Here is a 10,486-nt window from a genome sequence, read left to right on the forward strand (position 1 = left end):
ATAAGGAAGGGTACTAGAAATGCAGAATAATCTGGAAAAAAATGATAATTAAAAGTTACAGATAATTTCATTGTCCTATGCAGATTAGTGCAAAATACTGCCTTTTGGTTTTTTTCATCGAGCTGTATTTTTGTTATTTATTCAAAAATTACTATTTTGTCTTTTTAAGGTGTGAAGGTTATGCCAAATATGCCATAATAAAGCAGTCATTTGAATAAGAATAAAATCGATGCACAGATCAGTGCCTTAGAGAGCTGACTAAAGAAAAGGATGGTGTCATGGTGCCTTTTTAAATATTCTGAGATCGAGAAGCATCCACAAAGTGCAAACTTGTTTCTGTAAAGGGAATTTTATCCTTTCCAAAACTAAATATACCCTGTTTTCCTTTGTGCTGACTGCTGCTTTCTGAACCAATTCATATGGTTCGGAATTGCAGCAAGTTCTCTGACATTAGAATAAAGGAACTACTTTATGTAGTATTATCTGATGATAGTGCACATCACACATACCCTGCCCCCCACAGTTCCAGTGGTTTCCTGAGGATATATTTTTTTTATTGATCTGTTCATAACTGTTCATAACCTCAGAACATGGGAAACGAAACTCACTCTGAAAGAACTTAAAGTGACTGATACAACTCACAGAAATTAATTTTCGAAAAAGAAGTGAAATTATGTGAAATAATGTCTCCTATCTTAACTATTGAAAGTGCATTTTATTTAACATTTAGTCTTTGGATATATTTGCTTGACAGTCATATTTTCAGCTCAGAAAAAAATTAAAATGCATGTTATTTCTTTAAATCTCATTAGTATTTTGTCATGCATTATCTACAAGTCCTGGCAAGTTCTTAAGGATTGTATTTATTGTGCTTTTCTGTTCATCTTGCACTAACAAAGGTGCCACTTAGTTTAAAATATGCAGAAAGAATCCAGCAATGATCTGATAAGATGCTAACAAAATACAAGCCATACAGAAAATTTTAAATCATAAGAAATAAATGACATGTAATTATTGAAACCTTCTCAATCTGGCATCCTGCAGATTTAGCCATATTGGCTGATATTTCTGGGACTTGCAATCACAAAATACATGGAGGATACTAGTTTTAGAAAGCTACAATAATATGCTTCATAATAAGGACTGAATCATAGACTTGATTCCCAAGGTCAGATATAAATTTGAAAATTGGAAATTTTGCTATTATTATCACAGCTAACTGTTGGGCTACAATGGAGTAACATCTGCATAGATCTAAAAGACAGAAGGTATCGATCAATATCTTATAATAACAGAGTTGGAAGGGATCTTGGAGGTCTTCTAGTCCAACCCTCTGCCCAGGCAGGAAACCACCATTTCAGACAAATGGCTATCTTCATTATAAGCTTGGTTGTTCTACCTGCTATCAGTTTGGTTTTATATGTAATTTTGGTCTCATTTTTGTTAGTATGCTTCTTGACCTTTATTACAGAGGTAATAATACTGTAATAATACTGTATTGTCCACATAATATATGTTTGCTGTATATTTGTGTGTATGTAATTGCTCACACTTTATTTAAACTAAATTTGTATGTCAGTGGTTGCATGACCTCCATGGATGTCATAAATAAACTACTTTGAATGGCAGATATAGACAAAGATACGGAGATCTCCACTGTAGTTTGTAAAAACCAGTTTTTTGTTCCCATGTTGAAGTGGATTATATGTCACAATAGTGTTCCATTATCTTCTTTCAGGATATATTTTCAGTTTAGTAATCCAGTTTAGAGCCTTGTTATTTTCAAGAGATTCCCTAAATGCCAACCATAACCAACCCTGCTTAGCTTTTGAGATTAACCAGCATCAGCTTGGTACTGCCACCTTCAGGTTAGATATGCACTGACTCAAGTACCTTTTCAATTTCTCTGCTCTACTTATGATTTATGTTGTTATAATATGGGAGGAGTTATAACCAAACTATGCTCATTTATGGCTGTGTAGTGTTATTTAAGTTTGAAATATGATAGTTTAATGCACTATCTGAAAAAAAACACACCAAAGTACTGTAAATGGATCAAAGTACTGGAATTCTATTCCAACCTTTTCCAACCTAAAACCTTTAGCTCTAACAATATATTGTCTAGGTAAGGATGGAATTGTAGTACCATTCATTTGTAAGGCATCTGTTTGGAAAGCAACCAAAGTGTACAGTCTGAATGCTACATCACTTAAAGCCTTAGTTCAATCCTCACAACAGTTCCACATCCAAGCACACAGTTTGATACACAGTAAAGTGTGACTAGTTTATCATGTATTTCTTGATCAAGTACACGCTTATCTTGACTGGGTTTGTTAATAAAATATTTGTATAGGACACATGTATGTGAATATTGGCAGCTGGATAGAATATGTTCACTGTGGCCTTTAACTATTTTGCCCTCAGTATTGCATGAGGAACCAACTAGACTTCTATAAAGTATTCTGAAAGGGGGGGGACTTTGTAGAAAAGAAAATGACAAATAGTTTTATATTGTGCCATGGAAATCCCAAAAATGTAGATGCATTGATCAGTCTGAGAATATTGGTAGGAAAAAAAAACTATTGCTATGGTCTTCCATTTTTTCAGCTTCGAAGACTTCTTGGTTAGTCAATTAAATCTGCACACATTAAATATGTTAAAGCAATAATAAAACCTTTGAGTTTTACATTACAAAACTTTCTTATGCCCAAATAAATTTGAATTTCACAGGGCTTTTCTGCAAGACATAACTGGCAAAAGATGTAACTGAATTTAGTATAACTGAACTAATTTTAAGTTTTACATAAACCAGCGTCTGAGCTTTTGTCTGAAGAACTTAAGGCATGCTCATCCCATTTGTAATAATATTGTTTTTTGCTGGGCTGCCAAAATTATTAGGCTACAAGAAGTGTTAGATATGCAGGTAACATCATGTACCAGGATTTAAGATAATTTTTTCTACATTGTTGCACAGAACAGTCTTTGTTATATGTCCTTGCCCACCTAGCAAATTACAAATGAAACTTAAAAGAAAACCTGATCCCTCTGTTTGGAAAAGATTTAATGCCATTGAAAGAAGCTGCATGTGATCTCATGTCTGTGCCAAATGAACATCACCTGATTAATTATCAATATCACCTTTGGCCAGGGCAAGGATTGTTATTTATAACTGCAAATTGATGCCAAACTTCAAACAGTAGTTCCATATTTACCAAGTGCAAGACAGGAACAAGAAAAAGAAAAGGTTATTTTCTAAATATTTAAATAGTTGGTAATTAGATTTTGGAATAAGTATTACAGTAATCACATCCAGAGAATAGCCAAATATATTGTTGCAGGAATTAAAATAAGTCAAATAACATCAAACTTATCCAATCTTCTTTTTCCCTTTTCTTTTACTTTTTAATTTATCTGCTGATATCTATTCCTAATCTGTGATTTTTAAAAAAATGAATTTATAGTAACCATTAGACTTGCATGTTATTTTAAAGAGTTCAGAAATCAAATGCACATTTTGCATTTGACTATGATCACTTTAGTTATCCAGTGTTTAAACATTTTACTAATTTCTCATCTGATAATGACACCATTGTCTCTTATTTATAAAGAAGCAAAATGACTGATGTTCAGTGAATTGAAAGACCTCACAAAAAATGTGTCATTTTCTACTTATAAGTCCCTAAACTAATTGACTGCTCAGAGAAAGACCATATTAGGCAGACTTATAACATCTTGGCTTCTCACCCTCAGAATAATGCTAAATGTTTACCATCACATAAAAAGTATCATAGGCAAACATAGTCTGTAGAGATTCTCAGTCATCCAGGTCATGGTTGTCTCGAAGGTGCTTTTTCAGGAGGCACCTGGACTTTCTTGTGTTTTTTTTTTGAAGATGTTTAGCTTCTCATCCAAGAAGCTTTTTCAGCTCTGACAGGATAGTGGGATATGGAAAGATTTATATTCCTTGCAGACAGCTGGTCATTTGCATCTTTTATAGGGTCTTGAAACACTTGGTGGTTTATCTCTATCCCCAGGGTCACCTGAGCAATGCTCCTGGTTCCTTTTTCTCTGGAAATTCATTCCTACACACACCATTCAAAGGAGAAAAACAAAAAGAAAAAAAAATGCAGACTACAGGGACCAGGAACACTACTCAGGTGACCCTGAGGACACAGATAAACCTCCAAGTGCTTCAACAATTTTCTAAAAAGGATACAAATGTCCTTCCATTCCCCATTATCCTGTTAAGAGCTGAAAAAGCTTCTTGGATAAGAAGAAAATGTCTTCAAAGAAAAAACAAAAAAGTCCAGTTGCCTCCTGAAAAAGTACCTTTGGGATAGACACACATACTGCTCAGGATTGCTATATATATCCAGAGCTGCATTTTGATAGTTCCAAAATTCTGATTATGATTTGAAGTTCAAGTGAGGTTTGATGTTACTTTATCCTAAAAGAGGAAGGTTTTTTTGAGAAGTAGATTCTGCTTTTGTTATGGGAAACACTTCACATCAAGAGAGTTTACATAATATATTGAACCATGTGAGAACCATTGTGGTATACTACTTAAGATACTGGACCTGGGAAACCCAATTCAAGTCCAATAAGCTCGCTTGGTGGCTTTAGACCAGTTGGTCATTCTCAACCCAATCTACTTCACAGTAGCAGCAAAGTGTATTATGGATGCTGCCTTGAAAGAAAGGTAGGATATAAAACTAATTAGCCTTCCTCATTTTAGAATAGAATAGAATAGAATAGAATAGAATAGAATAGAATAGAATAGAATAGAATAGAATAGAATAGAATTTTATTGGCCAAGTGTGATTGGACACACAAGGAATTTGTCTTGGTGCATATGCTCTCAGTGTACATAAAAGAAAAGATACCTTCATCAAGGTACAACATTTACAACACAATTGATGGTCAATATATCAATATAAATCATAAGGATTGCCAGCAACAAGTTATAGTCATACAGTCATAAGTGGAAAGAGATTGGTGATGGGAACTATGAGACGATTAATAGTAGTGCAGATTCAGTAAATAGTCTGACAGTGTTGATGGAATTATTTGTTTAGCAGAGTGATGGCCTTCGGGAAAAAACTGTTCTTGTGTCTAGTTGTTCTGGTGTGCAGTGCTCTATAGCGTCGTTTTGAGGGTAGGAGTTGAAACAGTTTATGTCCAGGATGCGAGGGATCTGTAAATATTTTCACGGCCCTCTTCTTGATTCGTGCAGTATACAGGTCCTCAATGGAAGGCAGGTTGGTAGCAATTATTTTTTCTGCAGTTCTAATTATCCTCTGAAGTCTGTGTCTTTCCTGTTGGGTTGCAGAACCGAACCAGACAGTTATAGAAGTGCAAATGACAGACTCAATAATTCCTCTGTAGAATTGGATCAGCAGCTCCTTGGGCAGTTTGAGCTTACTGAGTTGGCGCAGAAAGAACATTCTTTGTTGTTTTTTTTAATGATGTTTTGATGTTAGCTGTCCATTTTAGATCTTGCGATATGATAGAACCTAGAAATTTGAAGGTTTCTACTGTTGATACTGTGTTGTCTAGTATTGTGAGAGGTGGAAGTATGGAAGGGTTTCTCCTAAAGTCTACCACCATTTCTATGGTTTTGAGTGTGTTCAGTTCCAGATTGTTTTGGTTGCACCACAAGGCTAGTCATTCGACCTCTCATCTATATGCGGATTCGTCATTGTCTCGAATGAGACCAATCACTGTTGTGTCATCTGCGAACTTCAGTAGCTTAACAGATGGATCATTGGAGATGCAGTCATTGGTATACAGAGAGAAGAGAAGTGGGGAGAGCACACAGCCTTGGGGGGCCCCTGTGCTAATTGTACAGGTATTTGATGTGATCTTGCTTAGCTTCACCTGCTGCTTCCTGTTTGTTAGGAATTTTAACCTCGTATGCCACTGAAACTCAGTCAGACTAGTTTATTGTTCAGTGTGTTAAGCAGCTATAGAAAACTAAATTGAGTACACTTAACTACAGATAAGCTACATGATATAATACAGATAATCTTCAACATACAACAAGTTTTTTTAGTGACTGTTTGAAGTTACAATGGCACTTTAAAAAGTGCCATTTTTACACTTACGACCATTGCAGCATCCCCCTGGTCACATATCAAATTTTGGATACTTGGCAACTGCTTCACAAATAGGAATGGTTGCAATGTCCAAGGGTCATGTGATCATCTTTTGTGACTTTCTGAGAAGCAAAGTGAATGGGGAAGCCAATTTCATTTAATAACTGTGTTACTAACTTAACACCTGCAGTAATTCACTTAGCAATTGTGGTAAGAAAGATTGTAGAATGAGGCAAAACTCACTTAACAAATGTTTCACTTAGCAATAGGAATTTTGGGCTCAATTATGGTCACTAAGTCAAGGATTACCTATACAGTCAGTCTTTTAATTTCATTTCTTTCTAAAGTTTAGATCAAAGACTTTTAATTACCTTTTATAAATGCCTGTATTCACTTAATGTGTTTAACCTGTTTGTTAGGATATGTGAACCTTGTAACTCAGTAATTTCTGGGTCAAGATAACTGAGTAAACACAGAGTACCCAAGGTAGTGATAAATTAACAAACGATACCCAGGAATTCTCATGCTGTCCAAACCTGAGGCCAACCCTTTCTTCTACAGTGAAAATAAAAGCTTAAGACTACACTAAAGAATTGGGCTACTCTATCTGCACCACTTTTGAGAGGGTTTTTTTCCCCTTTTCACTCACTATTAGAATTTATAGGGACAAAAAGGGAGGGGGAAAAAACCATCCTGTTTGCGATGGCTCAGTCACAGATTGGCCCACCATAGATTTTTGGCAATTATTTTTTTTTAAAATGATAGCTAACCAATGTTAAGCCTACTGGAAATTTTGAACACCTGAATTAAACAAAAGCTTATTGTAGTTAATCTGATACATTAACACTTTTTAAGGGGTCTGGGAAGCCACAGAGCCAACAAAATTGGGTGGAATCATTCTGAAATATTAAAGATATTAGGTCAACTAATTATTGCTGTGGCAAATAGAAAAGAACTGAGATTGTTTCCTGAGGCTGCTGTTACATAGGAAACACTATCTAGTGTTCCCACCAAACATTTTAAATTCTGGAATATTCCAACCTGTACAATAGAATCAATATGTATGAATCATGTGAAGAAGTTATGTGAACCAAGAGAATTGGATTAATTAAGTCAACAAGATTGTTAACTATGGGTGTGTAATGCACCCAAAGTAAAACAGAGCAAGAGAGTGTTTTGTTTTCTGCCTCAGGCAGTAAAACCTCTTAGGCTCATCCAGCAAGTCAGGTAAGTTTAGAATTTACAGGAAATGGGCTGTTCATGATCAGCTCATTAATACTGTATATTTTTTCAGAAGTATTTTAAAACTTCATTCTCCATCTGGCACAGTGTGTGAATTGTGCACAGCCATGTATTGTATAGATTTTAAAATTATTTTTATCCCCCCTTCCTTTTTTTATAAATAACTCAAGGTAGTGAATATACCAAATATTCCTTCCTCCTCCTCCTATCATCTCCACAGCAACAATCCTGTGAGGCAAGCTGAGCTGAGAGAGACTGAGTGGCCCAGGTGACTTGCATGCTTAAGGCAATTCACCATTTCTTGATTTCTAGCCTGGTGCCTTAACCACTAGACCAAACTGTCTCTTTATTTTATGTTACTTCTTTATGTAGCAGCATAAATGGCTCAGCACTAAATTTGCTTATTTACCTTCCCCCCAATCTTTTTGTTGTGTATTTTGCTATATTTTCTTGAAAACAAATTCTTACATTTAAATCAATCTTCCCCTAAAAGGCTGAAATTACAAATATATCCTGTGCAATGCACTATTTATTTACCAGCTAAACCTAAGATTACCAGCCCCAGCCCCAGCCCCTATTTTTTCTATTGAATTAGTATGTAAATAATTTTTGTGTGTATGCACAGATTTGTGACTTACCTCTAAACTTGGCAGGCATGAAAGATCAGGTTCACATGTGAAAATCCCGTTAAACTAATTTATTGCTAATGCCTATGCACAAGAATCTTATCAATTAATTTAGAGTTAGATAAGGGTCAATGGCATTCAAGTGGGGTTGGACTTAGTTTGCTTATTATGGCTATATGGATTCTAGGCTGATCCCTCTTTTAATCCTTTTCCAGGTTCTGCCACTGTTTTTACTACAAAGCTGATAGGGTGTAGTCCTACAAATAGGGAGCATACCTGATAGTGTGTGAACATTTTAGAATAAAACTGAACTTCAGCTGTGCTTGTGGTATAATGGCCACAAGATCGAAATGTGTCAGAAATACATCAGAATTGCCCTCATGAATGTGGCATGGGTAATCTAGGATAAAAGTCTGGCTTAACAAAGCCATGATGGGTAATTAAAGCCATATCTATGGTCCTATTTGCTGATGATGATAGTAAGTGAAAGACTGGGGTTTGGAAGAGGAATAAATAAGAAAAGCATAAATTAATGAAAAAACCTAAAGAAATGTAGGTCTGTAACTTATGTGTGATTGCATATAAGATTGACCAATGCACGGGTGTCAAACTCGGCTATGTCACGTGACGTATCACGACTTCTACCTTTGTGAAGCTGGGGTGGGTGTGGCCTGCATGTGATGCATCCACCCCATGGGCTGCCAGTTTGACACCCCTATAATGGAAAAACATCATTATTGTTCTTCTAAGAGAGCAAATGCAAAAAAATGGAACGGTTTGTTAACTGTATTTTGGGAAGAGTTTGAATTGTGACAGTAATGGTGCAAGAAATGCATGGATATAAGAAAGAAAGATGTCTATATGACTATTGATTTATAAAAAGGGGAAAAGTGAATAGGCCTGAATTGTGGAACCTTTTGCACAAATAGGGAATTTAAGGTTGACTGCTGAATACAGTGAGTGTTATATATGATAACAGTAAAGCATGTGTAAGAATAAATGGAATATCAGCTTGCTGAAAGGGAAATTTTGGGAACTGAGGATCCGACATGTTAAGGTGCTACGGTTGAGAAACATTGGCTTGGACAATAAGGCAACATCTCCTTGGTTGTTTATTTATGGATAAACATGTAAGAAACACTTGGGCTGTTCTTAGAGCTATTTGACTGACGATATACTCTAATATAGTAATGTGAGATCTATTGTGAAGAATTAATGTGTCAAAGAAGCAAAAATGGCTGTGTGCTTTCTTCTTTGGAAATGAGAGTTGGGTATGTCAGGAAAAATGTACAGGCAAGCTAACCAATCCTGGACTTTGGTATTAAGAATGTAATAAAAGAAGAAAAATAGAGTGAAGAATGATTGGTTACTAATTGAATGTGTATTGAATACAAAAGTGAATGACCAGCATGAAAAATATGTAAAATGGTTTGGTTATATAATGAATGAATATAAATCACAAAATAAATATATAAGAAAGAGTGCATGGCTTTAAAAGGAAGCGGAAGACTGACAAAATTAGATGGCGTTAACAAAGAATCTCAAAAAAAGAAAAGTAAAAATGGTAGAAACATGGATGCTTTATTTACAAAGAAGGGTAGGAAAAAGTAGAGTGAGTGTGTTGGCCTGATTAGGTGTAATAATATTCTGTCTTCTTTTTCTTATGTGTTTTATTTTTCTGGTTTCATATGTATTATTACTCCTTCACTGTGTTATGAAAAATGCTGCTTTTTTTGAAAGGACTACAGTAGCATGATAACAGAGGCAAAGAGAGAAGGAGAGAGAGAGAGAGAGAGACTTTTTGTGGCCAAATTTAAATGGGTCAGAAAAAAAAGCAGCTGAAGAAATAAAGATACTAGCCAAACTCACAAATAAACTGTTAGGCAGAGAAATGTGAAGCACATATATAAAATCTGGAAGCCCCAAGGCCATATACAGCCCACAAAAGCTTTTGGTGTAATTACAGAAGCCCCCAGATATTATGAACAAAGTGTGTTTTTTGATGTGATAAAAGTGGAAAATGATAAAAGGTATGACTGAAGAATGTCCACATTAACTATACATTATAGTATAACTGGTTAAATATAAAGGTGATTTGAATAGCAATATGGTGTTAAAAATTAAAACTATACAAAAGTTTGAAATGCTTACAATTTGCACAATAATTTCAAAATTCTTTATCTTTAAAAAAGATACAGATGTAAAAGAGAAACACAATTCCCACAAATTTAAAACCCAGAATTCATAATACAAAATGTTTGACTGTACACAATTTTAATGAATACCTGCATATAATGGGCATGTTTCTAAATCAGTACTCCTTTACTGAATATGTAACATGTACCAGTAATAATTTATTATAAATTGAATTTAAAATGGTAATTTAATTACAGGGCTGTGTAAAACAATGTATTACTGATATTTCTATATATGTTCAAAGAAAAAATTAATACTGTTGCTCTAATAGCAATAACAATAGTACTTATATACCACTTCGCAGGGCTTTACAGTCCACTCTAAGCT

Source organism: Ahaetulla prasina, chromosome 6 (assembly GCF_028640845.1).
Source record: "Ahaetulla prasina isolate Xishuangbanna chromosome 6, ASM2864084v1, whole genome shotgun sequence".
In the NCBI taxonomy this organism is placed as follows: Eukaryota; Metazoa; Chordata; class Lepidosauria; order Squamata; family Colubridae; genus Ahaetulla; species Ahaetulla prasina.